Below are 6,629 nucleotides of genomic sequence, written 5' to 3'. Positions count from 1 at the left end.
GTGGCGAATGTGCCACACTGATGAGGGATGTTGATCGTGTGGGGAGGTGTGGGAGCTGCAGGGGATGGGATGCGTGGGAATCCCGTATATTTTTGGTATAGCATTTGTGTGATCTGAGTATCTTTTAAAAAATAAAAAATATATTAAAAAGAAAAAAAATAGCACTTAAAGGATGGGAAACTTGAGAAGGTATAAAAAATGATAGTGTGAACAGTAAACTGAAAATCAGATCCAATTCCATAATTCCTTGGAAGATTCTATGTCTGCTTCTACCACTGACTTCTGGAAAAATGGCTAAGTCACTTAGCTTCTGCATGTATCATGCAGTAAAAGAGATAAATGAGAATTAACATTATTCATTTTTTTATCCCACCCCCCCCTTGCAGCTTGCTTGCTGTCTGCTCTGTGTCCATTTGCTGTGCGTTCTTCTATGTCTGCTTGTCTCCCTTTGTTGCATCATCTTGCCGTACCAGCTCTCCGCGGGCATAGGCTGTCAGCTCTCTGTGGGTGCAGGCTAGCCTTCCTTCACAAGGAGGCCCTGGGATGTAAACCCAGGGTCTCCCATATGGTAGACAGGAGCCAAATCGATTGAGCCACAGCTGCTTCCCAACATTATTCTTTTGAATGTCAAAAAAAAAAAGAATTGTTTACAACTCCCAATTGATTATTACTTTAAATAGGGAGAAAACTCCAGAAATACTTTTCCTAAGACAAAAGGGTATGATAGGTTGAATTGTGTGCCCCAGAAAAAGCACGGTCTTAATCTTTTTTTAAAAAAAAATTTATTTATTTATTTCTCTCCCTTTCCCCGCTTCCCCCCCACCCCCCCTTCCCCCCCATTCCGGTTGTCTGCTCTCTGTGTCTATTTGCTGCGTCGTCTTCGTCCACTTCCGTTGTTGTCAGCAGCACGGGAATCTGTGTTTCTTTTTGTTGCGTCATTTTGCTGTATCAGCTCTCCGTGTGTACAGTGCCATTCCTGGGCAGGCTGCACTTTCTTTCACGCTGGGCAGCTCTCCTTACCAGGTGCACTCCATGTGCATGGGGCTCCCCTCCGCGGGGGACACCCCTGCATGGCAGGGCACTCCTTGCGCGTATCAGCGCCGTGCATGGACCAGCTCTATACCAGTCAAGGAGGCCCGGGGTTTGAACCGCGGACCTCCCATGTGGTAGACAGACACCCTAACCACTGGGCCAAGTCTGCTTCCCTGGTCCTAATCGTACTCCATTCTTGTGAATGTGAACCCATTGTAACTAAGACCTTTTAAAGATGTTATTTTTAGTTATGGGGTGAGCAGGTGCATCAGGGCAGGTCTTATAAAGAGAAAATCATGGGGAGAGTCTGGAAGCCAGAGGTCAGTGTGTCCAAGAGAAAGGAGGGATATGGTTTTGTGACAGGAAAGCAAGGACCCCAGGGATTGCTGACAGCCAGAACACCAGCTACCGTCCCTGGGAGGAAGCAAGCCGTATGGCCTCTGAGGCCACGACCGATAAATTCCTGTTGCTAAGCCAACCCATTGTGTGCTCTTTGTCTTAGCAGCCTGGAAACTAAGACAAGGAGTATTTACACAATTTATATGCAGAGGGAGGAAATTATAACAAGAACAGGGAGGTGATAGTTGGTGATTATAATAAATAGGTGAGCAAATTCAATTTCCTGTGACAAACATAGTTTATAACGTGGAGCAAGTTGACACAATTTTCTACAGCAAACATTCTGAAAAATGCAGTTACATCTCAAGGGCACACATGACAGGTCTTGAGACATGAATGCAAAATTGTTATTAGAGGAGACACCCTGTCCTTTGTAGCAAACCAAAGTGGTATATCAATTTTATGAAGACAAGGCACACACACACACAAAAAAACAGAGCTTGACCTTAAATAGGATTTTCACTCCAAGAATTACTACTTGTAAATTGCTTGAAAAAGTGCCTGACTTATAATAAGTGCTATAGAAGAGTTGGTTAAGATAAAATAATAGAGCAAAATAATATATCTAAAGGATAAGCTTTCGGGCCCTTGTGCCTTTACATATAGTAACTGGTATGTACTCCCCAGCCTTCTTATTCTTTCACAAAGGACAGAGACTAACCCAAACTCGGCATTCCCAAAGCACTGGGTTAGCAATCTTTTTCACCCTGTCAGGTTGTCTCTTTGAATGTGACTGTGAGTTGTGGCTGATGGTGTTAACTACAATTTTAAAGAAGGCAGAATCACAGCTCTTGGAGCTCCTAATTTTCTGTTTTCCACATGTTCACAGCTTGTGACCCTTTCCACCAACTCAGCCTCACTCACAAGTCTGAGCCACGTTGGATTTTTATGTTGAAACTCTGGTCAGTGGAGCAGTTGGGAGTGGCCGCGCGCTGGCTCTGTCATGTGGAAGGGGTGCGGGAGAAGGGCGGCCCCGACCACCGACCACCGACGGCGCGAGCCCACCCGAGGCGGGCAGGCGGGGAGGCCAGGCTGCGGCGCGGCCTGGAGCGGAGGGCAGGGGGCACCGGGTCTGCGGGGGACCAGCCCAGCCTCCCCGCCGGCCTCCAGGAGGGCCGGATGGGGCTGAGGGTCCTCCCCACCGCGGCCTAGCCTGCCCGCACAGACGGCCCTGCGTTAAGCGCATCCCAGACGTGAGCAGGGAGACTGAGATCCAGGTGAATTACCGCGTCCTTTCTCGCTCACCAGAAGGATCTCGCAAGGCTGCTGAAATCCCACCCGAGAGAGAGCGCGCAGCCCCACTCCCTGCGTCCCGAGCTCGGCCCTCCCGCCTCTCCCCTGGGCCATTGCCCACGCCTGCCAAGTGCTGGGCCTCTTCCCATGACCTCATCTGCCGTGCCATCTCCACGCCCTGGAGCGTTCCTTAAAGCCCGAGTTCCTGATGCTGCCCCAGATGGAAGGTGAAACAACCATGAAATTTGCCCTCTCTCAAATGCATGTCACCTGTGGAGACAACGTCGAAAAGGAGATACGGCTCTTTTTAAATATTAGTATCAAGAATTAAATCTTTTCCAGATACCACCTAGAATGAGTTCGTGCTTCCTGCTTCTTGCATGCAGTTTACTATTGGCTATTTTCGTGGGAGGATCACAGAACCATCACAGCTGTGTCCGTTTAGACTGTATATAGCGGGTCAAACTTCGTTCTGCCTGTGCAGGTGGGGGAATCTGTATCCCTTGGTGGGAGTATTTCCCGTCATGCAGGAAAGTGTCTTGCTCCTGTGGACATGCTTGCCAGCTTTGAAGGGACTCAGTCACCTCCCCTCCTCCTGCCACGTGACTCTGTCCACATTGATAACTTTGAATGTGCCTAATTTGCCACATTACGTAAGTTATCAATCAGCCTGTCTTGTTTAGATAGTGTATGCCATTATTGCTGACATTCTTGTAAACTACTGTGTGATCAGTAAGATTCCCATAAAATATACTGCTTTGAAAAATACCGTGCTTAGAGGCGTGACATCTATCCCACATTAGTGGGTTGTTGCTTTTGTGGGTTGTTGCTTTTTCTACAGGATCTTTAAAACAAGTGTTTACAATGTTTGTATTTATTATCTTTTTTAAAAAAGATACATAGATTGCACAAAGTGTTACCTTAAAAAATATAAGAGGTTCCCATATACCCCACTCCCCACAATCCCCACTCCTCCCACATCAACAACTTCTTTCATTAGTGTGGTACATTCATTGCATTCAACGAGTACATTTTGAGGCATTGCTACACAGTGTGGATTATGGTTTACATTGTAGTTTGCCCTCTCTCCCAGTCCATTCAATGGATATGGCACGGTATTTAATGTCCTGCATCTGTCCCTGCAATATCATTTAGGACAACTCCAAGTTCCAAAAATGCCCCCACATCCCACCTCTTCTTCCCTCTCCATGCCCTCAGCAACTCCCATGGCCACTGTCTCCACATCAATGATATAATTTCTTCCATTGCTAGAGTCACAATAGTTCTATAGTAGAATACCAGTAAGTCTACTCTAATCCATATTTTATTCCTCCATTATGTGGACCCTGGGATGGTGATGTCCACTCCACTTCTAAATCAAGAGGGCCTTAGATCCCACCTGGCAGAGGGATGGGATTTTCCTGCTTGCAGTTGTAGACTCTCTTGGTTCCTTGGCATACTGGTTGACCATCCTTACCTCCCTTTTAGCTGACCTAAGTAAATCCACTGAACCAAAGAGTAGGTGTTGCAACTCTGCTCAGGCTCAGGGCCCAGCTGCCTCATGGACAGTCCAGAGATTCAAGTCTGAGTACACACCAACTCCAGTGCCAAAAACAGGTTCAGTAAAAGTGATAGAAGAGGCATGTATATAAAGGTCACATCTGAATCCAACTTCATCAGTTTCAGGAGCACAAATTCCAAAGTAGGACCCACTGGCAAGGCACTGAACTCCAGAGCCATCTGCCATGACCATAGAACTTATGTGTCTCTGTGGCCCTCAGGAACACCAGTACCTGGGGTTGTATCTACTTTGGCTGTATCTGGGATCCTGCTGAGATATGCATAAGCACAACCCCTCTGATGACCTCCCAACTCATTTTGAAGACTCTTAGCCATATAAACTCATTTGTCTTTACCATTCCCCCCTTTTATTCAAGGTCTTTTTCTAGTTGCGTCACCAGCTGGTGCTTGGTAGTAATCCCTCAGCACCAGGGAGGCTCATTCCTGGGAATCATGTCCCACACTGCGGGGAAGATAATGCACTTACATGCTGAGTTTGGCTTAGAGAGTGACCACATTTGAGCAACATGGAGGCTCTCAAGGAGGTAACTCTTAGGCACCCGGCAACTCTAGACCTAGTTGAAATTTCAAGCACACAGGCTCATAAGCATAGTCATCAGTATCAAGGGCCCATCATTGGATGACCCTTCTTCACTGGTCTTTGCCCTTGTACTTGGGGAAGTGTTGTTGCTCCATTGGAGAGTGCAACAGAATGTCCCAGAATGGAAACTCAGCACTCCCTCAGTTGTGTGAAACTCTACCCCTTATATCAATACCCAACGAACATATAAACATATTTCTATACCCTATATGCATGCCCTGGAGAACTCCCTCCCATGCATCTCCCATCAATGGTACCCCACTTCAGTGCTCCTCCTCTGCCATAGTTGCCAGATAGCTCTTGATTAAACAAATGTCTCAGGAGATCTATTTGTCAGACTACTTTGGTATGGCCTATGAGCTAAGAATGTTTTGTGTATCACTAAATGGTTTGAAAAATGAAAAGAAAAATAATATTTCATGATGTGCAAGTTACATGATATTAAAATTTTATGGTCCATAATAAAGTTTTATTAGAACATACTATGCTCAGTCATTTACCTATTATTTATGGCTGCTTTCATGCTACAACAGTAGAATTAAGTAGTTGCAATTGAGACTGTATAGCCTGAAGAGCCTAAAATATGTACCATCTGTTTCTTTACAGAAAAAGTTTGCCAACCCCTGACCCAGGGGATGAAGTCCAAATTCCTATGTCTTCAGTGAGATGGTGTATACAAGCATTCAACACACACAGGAGTGTCAGTCAGGGATGTTGAGTGAGGCCCATCCCCTCAGCATCCCTCATCCAGCCATGTTCACTGTATACTCTTACCACATTACCTGCAGTTTCATCCATTTCTCAGACTGTCCTTGGCCACACACCCCCACACACACACACACCCCAGCTTCATATAAATCAAACCATCTCTTCTATTTTATTTATAGCTGTTTGTAACTGGACACTTTCTGCTTCACATAATTATTATATATTATTGTGTGCATATCTATGAGCTCCCTGAGGGGCAAATCGTCCTTCAACTCTGTCACTGCTCCTGGCATATAGTACCAAACTGAGAAGGTGCCCAGGAAATGTGTGTTGGATGCCTGGATGGTGTACGGATGGATGGATGGATGGATGGATGGATGGATGGATGGATGGATGGATGAATGGATGGATGGATGGATGAATATGTGGATGGATGGGCGAATGAATGGATGGATGATTAGATGGAAAGTTGGATGGATAAGTGGGTGGGTGGGTGGTATTAGAGAAATCAAACATGAGTTACTTGATTATACCTATAAGAGGCACAACTAGAGTGACATAGACCCAATCCTTGGGAGAATTCTCACCAATTTTTTCACATCTTTTTTTCTCCCATGGGAAATGACTTCTCTGCCTTATGGGAATCTCAAGCTAACCTATGAGGTCTCCCCCAATTCCTGCCATCATCCAGGCTGCTGAGTAATGCTGAGTCAGGGCCATAGTATCAGGGAAGACATAGGAAATAATTCATCCCACAAGTTGCTATCTGCCTTTCTATGCGGGAGTCTCATCAGGTTCTCTAAGGGCTGCACAAACATATTTAATATACTGTTCACCAACACCAACTGCTACAGAAGGGGTCAGATCCAGGGAGAAATTATCCAGGGACAGACAGAAACCAAATGGAAAGACACTGGTGCTGAGAGAAGCAGGAAAGCACCTCAGGGTTCTGGGGCAGGTACTTTCCAGTCAGAAGGGCAAAAACAAAAGAGGTCATGGATCACTGCACTAACTGGTCCTTCTAAGCCTTGACTCAGCGTCAACATTTTCTGGGTTCCTCCACTCCACCACCAAGCCTGGTCTGAGAGCAGAGAAG

This window comes from Dasypus novemcinctus, chromosome 7, assembly GCF_030445035.2.
Source record: "Dasypus novemcinctus isolate mDasNov1 chromosome 7, mDasNov1.1.hap2, whole genome shotgun sequence".
Classification (NCBI taxonomy): Eukaryota; Metazoa; Chordata; class Mammalia; order Cingulata; family Dasypodidae; genus Dasypus; species Dasypus novemcinctus.
The sequence above is the reverse complement of the archived record's forward strand: the minus strand, read 5'-3'. Positions refer to the sequence as shown.